Source organism: Vicugna pacos, chromosome 5, assembly GCF_048564905.1.
Source record: "Vicugna pacos chromosome 5, VicPac4, whole genome shotgun sequence".
In the NCBI taxonomy this organism is placed as follows: Eukaryota; Metazoa; Chordata; class Mammalia; order Artiodactyla; family Camelidae; genus Vicugna; species Vicugna pacos.
In genome coordinates, this window is record NC_132991.1 from 66565015 (window position 1) to 66577451 (window position 12437).

At 40.8% G+C, this 12437-nt stretch overlaps 1 protein-coding gene and 1 long non-coding RNA gene across 8 annotated transcripts in view; one reads left to right on the forward strand and one right to left on the reverse strand.

Annotated features, from left to right (window-relative positions):
• Window positions 1-12437, reverse strand: part of PARD3B (par-3 family cell polarity regulator beta) — a 948983-nt gene that overhangs the window by 263939 nt on the left and 672607 nt on the right. The window lies entirely within an intron of this gene.
• LOC140696642 (uncharacterized) lies at window positions 8944-10274 on the forward strand. The gene is made up of 3 exons (XR_012073149.1): window positions 8944-9198; window positions 9652-9779; window positions 10062-10274. It is a non-coding gene; the product is annotated as an uncharacterized lncRNA (long non-coding RNA).

Genomic DNA, 12437 nt, shown 5'->3' on the forward strand with positions numbered 1-12437 from the left:
AGGGCATGGGACAGTCTAGACATAGACATTTAAGAAATCTGTAGGATCAGAAGATCTAGACAAATCCTTATTAGATTGAGTGTGGAAAATGCACTGCTTTGAAGGTAAGTAGAGTCTGTTCTGAGTCCTGCCTCAATACATTTTGGGGAGATTTTTAACGGATAGAAAGATGAAAAATTGATTTTTTTCTCTGTATGATGTAATCACTGGTTGGAGGGGGGGTTTTACTATTTTCTACCATAATAGGGCACTTCTGAATTATGTGATAAAATGGGGACTGGTTTTCATGACAGCAATGAAACTAGACGAATCAGCAGTCGCAAGTAACAAGTCAGGAGCATGACAAAGGGATGCTGGAGGTTGCAAAATTATGAGCAGGCTTAGGTGATGAGGAACGAGGGAGTCAGTGAAACCCAAGGCTATGGAAGTCTGGTACTGGTTATATATCTCTAATGTCTCGTATCAGAGAAGTTAAAAGTATCACTGGGTGCTACTATGGACACCAAATGCTACCTGTGCATCTGAACCACAGTGGTTACGCCTGTGTCCTTGTTTTCCTTGTGAAATATTTAAGGGAAAGTGAGACAGAGGTAAATTAAAGCAAATATTCAGTTTTCCTATAGGTATTAACTAACCTAATAAAATCATACATCGCTAAATCAAAATTACTTCATTCCGTGAGCGCCAGAGATCTAATTTAAAACTGCGAAGTTAATTATCTTAAAATAGAGCCCTTTAGAGTCACCAGCTACCATATGAAACCCATTTACGAGACTCCCTATAACCCAGGACATGAGAGACCACAAAAATCTGAAATAAATACCCAGCCAGCAAAGATAATCCATAACTGTACAGCACAAAGAAAAGCTCCGCTATGTTTCTTTTTCCCTTCCTCACACATGGTTTAAATATTCACTCCTACACGTTCACTTGATGTAAGATTCTGTTATCGTTACGAGGGAAACCCATCATGTGCCGACCCTACAAAGGGTACGTACTAAGCTCAATTACAAACACCGCCCCTATGTACACACAAGATCCAAGGCTCTTATGGATATCTGTGAGCAAACCGGGTAGAACTGAGCCGCTGTAAGACTATTTATCCAAACATTCCCCACCATCCAATTTAGTCTTATAAAAGAGCTTTGTACTTCATAAAGAATGGTTTTCTTTTAAACAGTTGGCTTTAGCTGTGTTTCCTTAGGACTGCACATACATCCTGGAAGGCAGGTAGTTTGACAGAAAGAAGCTGGGATGCTGTGCCTGCAGACAGATCCAGCAGAAGCCATCACGTATCTCTTTAAGGGAAGTCTCTGGTCTATGGAAATCAATGTTTTATCCCGTTTCTGCCTTACCTTCACCTGTTTTAATAAACTTAAGACAGACTAACAATGAAATGCGCTCCTAGAGCTATATTTAGCAATTCTAGAATTAAAGCCGTATAAAGAATCAGAAGATGTCACTGGAAATGGAATACTCGCCTCCAATTTCCAAGGCAATTACTCCTCTCTTGAAGCTCCTGATAGGCAATGCAACTGCAGAGATCTCTGCCTATGGAACCACTGTTTTTGGTCGGCTGCATTCTCATTTCTTAAAACCTACTAAATTTCTGCCGCAGCTCTGCCCTCCTTTCTCACTCCAGTCCAAGCCGTATACTCTACCACTAAGTCAGCACTGGGCACAGTTGGCAGAATCACCCCTTCCCAATGCCTAGCCTGAGGGCATCCTTTCACAGGTTGAAAACCCACCACTCTGTGCTATGATCTGGGCTCAATCTACCAAAATTAATAGGTGAGTGAACAGAAAGACTGTGGCCAACTAGGATTAAGAGATTAATCACTGATACAATTCCTCCAAGGAAAGAACTCATCAAAAAACACTGGTTTTGAAGAAATATTTAACTTTATATCATAAACGGGGGTGCTGGCAGACAAAGTGAGAAAACAGAGAATAATGGCTTAATAACCATTGTCAAAGCACCAACTGTCTCTATTTCCAATTCGACTTGCGGTATTTTACCCACAAAACAGTCACCTTTTGAAAAAAAGCAAATGAAAGAATTTCACTTAGTTTGAAGAGAAAACCAGGAAGATGAATGAAGAATATAGAAAAACCTGCCCTTAGCATTGATTCAATGTGCAATTAATAAAATTTAATAAGATTACTAATTGTCAATAAGGTATAAATAGTTTTTTAAGAAATAGTTTAATAGTTTTTTAACAAATAGTTTAATAGTTTTTTAAACAAAACAGAAAAGTCATTAACTGTATAAATAATAAAAAAGGGAAAGGCCAAGAATATACTTTTGTAGTTGCTAGAGAAAAATCAACACAGAAATTAAGCAAAAATGAAGAATACAGATGCTTTATGAGATTTTAAGTCATAGAAATGTTAAGCATATTGAAAGAAAAAGAGTCTCTGGATTGTCACCAATGCAGAGACTCTTTTTCTTTCAATTCCATTAGGGTTACAGAAAAGTATAAAATGATTTAGAGAAGAGAACATGCCACTTGTAACGTTGCCTTAGGCTACTGAGGTACCATTAAAAATCTGATTAAAAGTTATAAAATACAATATAAGAAAAGAAAGAAAAAGAAAACTGTATTTTGGGATGTGCTCATAAAAGTGGCGGTAGAGGGGACACTGACACCAAAATAGCAGCACTTTGGTGGGAAGGGGGTGAGGGAAGTCATGTTTTGAACAAGATTATACTCTCTCATAAAGCCAATCTTATTTCTGTGCAATCAAGTGCATCACTAATGTGCAAAATCTAACTTTATAAGATGCAGCAAAGCAGAGGAGAAAGTCGCGTTTGAATGATTACTCTGAAAGTCTAATCAAAGACATTCTCCTATGTTATCAAACACAGATGTGCAAACTAAAGAGGCTCGAGACAGTTTCTTATTGCAAAAGATTGGCAGTAAGATTGAGTACCTTGAACTGAATTCATCTCCTCATCATACGAAATCCTACATATACCTGGGAGGCTCTTCAAAGTCTACACACGCAGAATAATGTTCAACACATGTTTGCCTATGATGTGCTTTTAACCTAAACCCCAATCTTTGGTAAGCCAATCCAGAAACCCAAGGCTTTCTGAAAAACAGCAGCATTTAAAGACTACTGACCTAACTCAAGAAACATTCAGGGGCTGGGACGGACTTGCAGGGGAGCCAGCTACACCGCCATAGCACATGGCTGCTCGGTGCTGGCCTGGGCACATCGTGGTGCACGTTCACTGTGTATGTACACTCTGGTAAAAGAACTCTAGCAGCTCTGTGCTCCATCAAACGACATACATAAAATAGCATGGAATACAGTGATCACATTTCCCTCTTTCTCCCTTTTCTAACCTGAAGAAAAAGAAACTGTTTCTTTCATAACATTTTATTATATGATTGGGAAGATGTCAGGTATCTGAGTGCTACCTTCTCACTAATTAAACTTCGGTTTTCATTTCGAAGTTTAATTATATCTTCAATTCTTATCTGTGTAAAATGCTAATGGAAGAAATTCTTAAATACAAATGAATAATTAATACCTGCATATTTCTATTTTAAAATGGCTTAAATTAAGAAATCCTGTGTTGTAATGCCGGTTGCGTGATGCAGGGAAGTAGATGTTTCTTCACTATTTATCTGCTTTGGAAAAAGAAAATGGTTGCAAAAGGAAGTAACACGTTGGCTGCTATTTGCTAGCTGACCTTGGCAGATCTCTCTCACGCCAATAGAACTCGGAGAGGCAGGCCAGGTAAAGACCCAGGGAAATTCCATATGAGATGACTGTGTTTGGTATTTTCTCCTTCCTCTTCCTGGCTTCCACCTTGAAGACTTAGTTGTAGCACCTAAGACATATTTCAGATGCCCCCCAAAAGCCAATGGAACAGTGTACAAGAGCAAGCTAAAGAGATGACCCATTCCTCTCTGACTTCCTGCTGATTCTTTCCAGGTGCCTTTTCTATCTTTCTGCCCCAGAGTGCAGGCATCATTATTAACAAAGGACAAGGGAGGCCAGTTGTTCAGGAAATAGTTATCATTTGGTAAATGGCATAATAAACACATTAGGATCTTTGAGGCCGCGGGTAATGAGCCAGTATATATATAATATCAATGCTAAGATTATTCTGTATCTTCGTATGCTTTTTTTCTTATTTTACGTGAATTTCCCTTTTCATTTTGTTTGTATTTCCCAGAATTCAACAAGTCACTTTGTAACACTACCTAACACATTTTTATTAGTATTATTATCCCTTACTTGTGCTGTTCTGTAGATATTCTACTGTAAAATGAAAATCTCCCTTATCTAACTGCTGTTTTTCTCTATCAGTTAAATTATAGCACTCAAAGGCACAATTTGGTGTTAAGAGAACTAAAGGGCATACATGTCTCTCAAAACTAGGGTTGATTCTGGATGATTAAAATTCCCAATCAACTCTCTCTCCATGATTTTCAGTGCTGGGAGCTAATCATTTTCAAAGAAGCAAATGCAATCATTTTGTGTAATGAGTGGGAAACTGATATTTTAGGTAACCATGGCCCACATCTGATTCCTTGGTTACCTCTCTGTCATCCTCAGGTAGGGTCAATGCTTGGGTGAGTCTCCTTCCTATCCAACCGTGCTACTTCTTGCCCATCCCAGTCAGGTACCCCTTTACCTAACATTTGGGAGCTTCTTCAGGTATTGGGAGCTTCGTTCTCCTATGATGATATTACTTTGGTACAGAAGAGTGAAATTTCCATGTGTTGATGAAATGTTGAAAATAAGAGGACCAGAATGGCAAAACCATCTCTAGTAGCTCTTCAGCCATAAAGAGAATGTTCTACGTAGAGCAATAAAGATGCACTGCTTATATCTGCCTTCAAGAACGAACCTGTCGCTCAGCTGCGCAGATTGTAAATGTAGGGGACAGCTTCTAGCTATTCTTGTTTTTAGGCTCCTCCTCAGCTTTGGACTTAAGGCCACGCTCTTCCAAGGTAGCCACCAGTCAGTATAAGGTTCTCGGGCCACCTGTTTTCGCCCAGCATGGAGCTCTTCTAATAGGCAGTCTTCAATCTGGAGCTCCTGTTGGTTTGGCCAAGACTTTGTGAAATTTGTGCAGTGGTCAAGGCTCTCCCTGCCCAACTCTGCTTCCTCCCTTTTAAAATTTGTCCCCTCTACTAACCTCTTGCACTCTGACTTCGTCTTAGCTACTGCTTCCTGGAGGACCCAACTGGCAAACTCTGATTCCCACTGCCTGCTCTGGAGAGCTTCCTCTGCTTAGACCCAGCTCCCAAAGCCTTCCTAAATCACTGGGCAATAGGCTTGGTAACAATTACTTATTTTCTGTAAGAAGAAAGAGACAAATTACTCTAATATTAGTATGTTTGTCAGGACATCAACTGAAATGGAAAACGTACAGCTTGTTTCTCAGATTATTCTGAATCAGACAAGAGTATCTATCATTGATCTTACTACTCCAATGCTGTTTATTCAAAGAGTTCTAAATAAAAGACCTTTGGGATTTTTCCTGATCCACTTTCCTTCTTCTATTATGGCTTTTAATTTCAAATTATTTGGAATTTGTATACCCAAGACTAACAAAGAGTGTAAAATTCAATATCCTGGGTGTTCCTACACAGGTTGGCTTTAACCATGTTTACTTTTAACAATAAAGTAGAGATTATATTTAACTCAGGCTTCTTAACTACTTTAAGTAACTAGTTAACTCGCTCAAAGTTAAAAACACACACGATTTTCAGTGGTCAAGGGTGATCCTGACGTGGCATTCAGTATTCAGTATTCAGTAGAGACTGGCCTAGAGTCTACCTAATTTCATGTTTCAACCAATGATTTGAATAACAAAATAGCATCATTACAAAGCATGATAATTACAACAATTCAAAGAGAGGTAACCAGCACCTTTGACAGCAGCAGAAAAATTAAAACCCACGTTGACCAATTTAGAAAAGCGTTTTTGAATAAGGAACGTAAAATTTAATGGAAATAAATGGAGGGCACTGCATTTAAGGAGGAAAACCCAAGTGCACATATACACGATGGAAATGTATTCACTGTGTTCGACCACGGTAGAAAAATACACAGGAGTCACAGAAGGCCACCCACTGGGCACGAGCCGTCAGGATAATGGCGCTATTTAAAAACGAGGCAGGACACCGGGATGCAGGAACTGCAGTAAAGTGGGTGAGAGCTGTGAAGTAGTCAACAGTCATTCCTCATTGATCAGGCCCTCACTGTGCAGAGAGAGAAACTATGGAGATTGAGAGTGTGTGTGGATGATCAGAGAAATGGAAAAATCAGCTCTTTGGAGACAGTAATCTGGAAAAGAAATAGCTGCAGGGTGACAAAGTTTATAAAACGTCTTTTAAACAGGTGACCATATGAAGGATGGTCTCTGTGCTCAGAGCTAACAAAAGCTTGTGCTATATTATTGCGGATTCTAGGCAGACAACATGAATGCCTCGGAAGCCAGGCAGATAACCTAGTACAGGAAGCCAGGAAACCCAAAGTCTTCTTGCTTGGACTTTCTTTCACTGTCCCTCTTCTCAAGGAGACAGGAGCTCAGAATTATGTCCCTTGATTTTCTTAACTCTGCAGCCAGTAAAATGCATAATCACAATGCACAATAACACCCGACCCTTAGCCTCAGCTGCAGGGAGACAAGAGGGCAAGGGGGAGACTGTGGCAGGGTGGAGAGCACGCGCGTCAGCTAAAGGGAGCAAGCCACCTCGTCAGATGGATCAGGGCTCCCAGGGGGCCAGGTGGTTTAGTTTTCCAGGGGAAGCCAGAAATCTGTGTTTATGTTAAGTTTTTAATATAAGATACTTTCTTTTTATTTTGAAAAAAAATGATTTCATCAAAATAATACATGTACATACTTCATAATTTTAAAAGTTAAAATGTACTAAAAGCAGGCATCTTCCCTGCTGACTCTGAGACCTGCTCCCGAGGCAACCGTGTTGAAATAATTGGGCTGATGTGCACACTTGTAGAAGATGAGCTCATCCTGTTACTTCTTAAGAAATTTTAGTCATTATTTGCTGTCCTTCTATGGTGGGAGATAAAGGTTTTAGCTATCTGGGTTCCTCATCCTCCCATGTGCTCCCAAACTCCTAATACAGTTATGCCACAATTTGGCTTAAATAAATACTCAGTTTAATGCTTATATGATTATAACCCTGTGAACACTGCTCAACGTTAAGCCAAGCAGTATACTAAGGAATTTTTTTTACTTTCTTGTTCGTTTCTTCCCTGGGAATTAATAGTCGCTGCTTTAAAAAATCTGCATTGTTTTTACATGTGGTTGCTAATTCTGGTCACTCCAACCCTGCCATTGCATTCCACATTTGTCAGTTCCACTGCTTTCCCTGAGGCCTTCCCGCCCGGAGCCCCCATTGCACTGTCTCCCCCATCTTGCTGTCTCCCCGGGAGAGCTGCTACTGTGCCTGGCTTCTCGGCTGTCAGATGGGTTTCCCTTCCCTGAAGTTCTAAGGTTTCCCTTTGTTGTCTCCTGGGTTGGCTTCTTGCTTCCCGGATCTGCTGTCTTCCGCTTTCTTGATTTATCCTCCTTTATCTGGTGAAGCATATCCTCCAATAAATCCCGGGAACGAATGCACGAGAGAGAAACTGCCTGATCCCTCGTGTCTGATAACGTCTTTAGCCTACCTTTACGTTTGATTGATATTTGGCCAAATAAAGCATTCTATCCTGAAAATCACTTCCACAGAACTCTGAAGGCATCTCACTCATGGCTTCTAGTTTCCAGTATTGTTGTTGTGAAGTCTAACACTGTTTTCATTCCTGACCCTTCCTAGGAGATTTGGGTTTTTTTCCCCTCTCTAGAAATTTTAAGAATCTTCTTTATTCTTCATGTTGTGAAACTGTGTGAGGCTACGCATTAATCACGCTATACATTCCCTTTTACTCCCCTTTTCCTGTTTTCTCTTTTTGAAATTTCTCATCCATCAAAGGCTGGACATTTGAGCATGATCTAATAGGCTCCATTTTACTTCTATTCATGTTTTGCCCTTTTGTTCTACTTTCTAGCAGAACTCCTTCAGAATTTTCTAGTCCTATAATATTTTCATAATAATTTATGATTGTTCTTTTATTACTGTATCTAGTTTTGCCTCGAAGATAAAATTGCTTTTATTTCTGATAACATTATAATTATTTGATGCCATCTTTGACCTTACGCTTTGTCTCCTTTTCCTCTTAATTCATGCATCTATATATTTTTTTTAATTTTACTTTCTTCCCTGTGAGGGTCTTCCTCAAATGTCTGGTGATCCCAGTTGTTGTTTAATGTTTATGTATCACTAAAGGCCAAGCAGACTTTCTGTGGACCTGGGTGGATCGGAGTGGTCAGTGAGCTTCACTGTAGCAGAGCTGGGTGGTAAGTTAGGTTTGTTGTTAGATCATCTCACACCATCAGTATCCATAGCTCTTTTCTCTGTGACTGCTTGTTTTCTCCAGAAGATCGCTCTGGAGAGAATATACTGGGCCCACAGATCTCAGATTTTCATGACTTCTTTGTTTCAGTCCCACTCTGCTTTTTGTTGTACTCAGTTTCTCTGAACTAGGACATTTCTGAGTTCAAATTCTCCAGGCTCCCGAGGACATAGAGACACTTGCAATTGGATGGGTGTCTAACTTCACACAGAAACATTTAACCAAACCATTTGTTTTCAACTCTTGAAACTCTGCTGGGCTTCATTGGTGGTAATACCTTTAAGTGCTGAGGTTTTGAAAAATGCCTTTAATTTGTTTTTCCTTTTGAATGTGGAAGTCAAATAATCATTAAGTACTATGAAAGGGGAGGAAGACTTATAAGATAAAATTTCCAGTTACCCAACTTGAGGATGAGAACTTTGGCAATACATTCCAGAGTTTAGAATATTTACTTTTGTTCTTTGGCATTCTCCTCCCACCACACCCACACAATTTTACACAGAGTCCAAGTAGTTTAAATGGTGCAAAATGACCTACATTTTTCAAATAAATACTCAGACGCTACTGGGAAAGACCATAATGGCAACGGTGCAGAAATAGAGCTGGTGGCTCCCAGGTCAGGCACCCGGTGAGGACCAGAAATGCTCAGTTGTCAGGGGAGGTACTGAAGACTGAATTCAGCATTTCTTAGGAACATCCATAGAGAAGTTTGAAGTCGGACATGCAAAATCAAAGGACCATTGGGAACAGGTGAGTTCTCTGGAGAGAGCCATGCCAAGTAAGAGACGTCCCGAGATGATGGGCTGGGAGCTGCCCACAGCCTGTGCAGAACTGGAGGGCAGCGGAGAAATCATTCCACTGACCCACTGTCGTTCTCCCTCCAGCGTCACACCTATTTGCCTGTCTCCTCTCTTCAGGGCATCATGGGTAGGTCCTCACTTGATATGTTTCTGTGCATCTCACTTATTCTGTATCAACACGCTGCTATTTCTACTTCACCTGGCAGTTCCATAGCTTTTGGTCTCTGGTCTCCTCTGGGTTACAAAAAACAAAAACCAACTAACTCATTTCCCACCTCCAAAGCTCTGATTTCTCACCATCTCCCATGTTAAAAAGTATATTAGGCCCAATGGCAACACTATTAAAAGATCAAACACCGTCTGTCTGCTGGAAGCTCTAATTTCTTAAGCATCCTTTCCTTAGCCCCCTACCACTTTCCCACCGCCGCCAAGGAAACAGCCGCCGTGCTGTTGGTGCTACACTTCCCCATTCAAAAGAGAAGAAAAGAGAAGAAAGTTCATGGTGGCAACTTCAATTTCCTTTTCTTCCAGGTATATAGTATATTAAAACATCCTGTGTTAGATGGGGCCGGAGCAGGTGTGAGCAGGGTCAGGCCTGGGGGTGAGGGTGGAGGGGAAGTGCTTAAGGGGAGAAAGGGAAGATACGGGGTCGGTCAGGAAGGCAGGGGGCAGAGGGACAGAAAAGAAGACACACGTCAGGAGGTGGAGACATAGCGTACTCTTCATCACAGCTGTGAGCCAGGCCAGGGTGGCTGGACGGCGCTTTTCTAAGGAATGTGTCAGATGCTTTGTAGTTACTTCTTAATTTTACAGATGGTCGGAGAAAGTGCTTACGTTACTTGCCTAAAGTTACCACCAAAGGCTGATTAATACAAGATGTCCTGACACAGGACCTACGTGTAAGGCAGGAGGAACAATTGGAGTACAAGTGTGCCTGTAGGATCCCAAGTTAAAATGTCTGAAGCAACTACAGCCATCCATGTCTGCAGGCAAACTGGCTGAAATAAATCATGTCAGAACCATGAAAGTAAAGAATCTAAACAGCGCTCTAACTCCACTCTAAGGCTGGCTTTCTGAGAGTCACACCATCTTTATCCCCTTCACGCTCGGAGTGCGTGTTATTGGCTATCTGCAGAAAGCTGGAGAAGGAACCCTAGATAAGGCTGCTCATGAGGCTGATTCATGGAGGGCAATTAGCAGATATCTGACAGGATTGCTTTCCTGGGCAGATGGCAGGAGGTGGACAGAAGGGGAGATTTATCCATTTGGTCATTTGGCATCGCTTTCATTAGAAACTGAAATACTAGGAAGAACTGAAATGACCTCAGTCATAACGAGAGTATTTATTATAGAGAGACTCAAGACACACAAGATTTAGCACGGAGGAAAAGGCAGACAGAAATGAATTTGGAAAGTTTCTCTCCTAATGAAAAGCCAGATAAAAGAAGAGCGATTTAGTCCTTCTGTGTTGCCAAATTGGTAAAAGCTTTTGAGGACAAAGTAATAATATAGATATCGCCTGGGTAACAGACAAAAGAGATTCCAGAGAAGATTGTGAAAAGCAATTTTCTGTTAAATGAATCCTGTTTTCCTCCTGGCTTACATTATAAAATCAAAGATGCGTGGATGAGGGAAAAATGTGGGCACCTGGATGGAATGAGGCTCAACGAGTATATAGTAGTTCACATAAAAGGATGTATTTCAGGTAAAATGTTTAGGTCAAAAATGGTTCTAATATTAAATATTAACATATTACCTTAATACCATGCTGTAATCAAGATAAATCACAAAAGCAGACACTGAGATGAGAGCAGATTCCCGAAAGTACTCTGGTAGTACAGACGTCCATGTGTCCATGTTGTCCTGACCCACGTTACCGTTGGGAATATCACATTCTCCGAAGTTCTGTTAATTTGTCCAAGCTTTTCACCAGCCTTATAGAACCCATTTTAACTCCACACTCAAGGTAATTTTGAAATAACAAAGTGGGGTCTCCGTCTCAACTTCTAAACCCTTCCTGTTGGTCTGGTTGGTCTCTGAGACATTCTGGAGGTGTTAACTTCTTCCAAGACGTGTTGCTCTAGTAAAGACATCTGATTCATACTCTTCATTCTTTCTGTATGGACCACATATACATTCCTGGGGCTACTTAAAATCTCATGGGGAAATGAACTTTTAGAGCTGGAATATTAATCTGTTTTGTTTACTCAGGCCTACCTGAGTGCCTGGCATATCAAAGACATTACTTGACTTTGCTAACAAATAAATTTTTCAGTTCTCCCCTCCCATGTATTCCTTCCTTCCCTGGGTCATATAAGAACATTTTCTGTCAGACACTGAACTAGAGGCTAGGGGTAGAACAGTCAGTGACAGAGACAGTCAGTCCCTTGGCCGGATGGGACATACGGAGAATGTTTCTGAACATTATTTTAAAATTACAGAAGTCATGTGACCAGTGTCACCAGGGTGAAGACAAGTTGCTTGGAGAGCATTTAGCAGGGCTATTTCCTCCAGTCCATGGTTTTCTAGTTTCTGCTGGAAAACCTCCAACAACACGACTCTCTTCTTACAGGAAAAGGAAGATCCACGTTAAGACACAGGGAAGTGTTTCAAAGTTCACCTTTATATTTAGCAAGGGTATGGCTTCCTATATTTTCCCATGCATTGTCTCTATCAATTGCTTTACTCCTGCCCTCTTCTCGGGACAGCTCCTTGAAGACTTGAACACAGCTCTTCTAACTCCTTTGCTCTCTCTTCTCCAGCTCAAATGTTTCTAGTTTCTTCCATTATTCCTTTTATGAAATTGGTTTGAGCTGCTTCACCACCCTGGTCAGTGTCCTTGAAATATATCCTTAAAGAATAGTTTAAAGGATAGCGCCCATCGCTACACAAAGTGACCGGGACAGGAAGTCTGATTTTCCTCTCCTTCCGGACACTGTGAGCTTCCCAAGGTGGTCTGTGCTCACAATTTTTCTTGGCAGACAAACCACATTATTGATGAAAATTAACCTTACAGTTTACTAAACCCACACCTTTCAAACTCTAAACTGCACGTGATTACTTGGAGAACTGGTTACAACTCAAACTCGAATTTGGTAAGCCTGAGATGCGTTCTGAGATCATTTCTAACATGCTTTTCAGTGACGCTCTCAGCTGATGGTCCACAGACCATGCTTTGAGTAGCAAAAA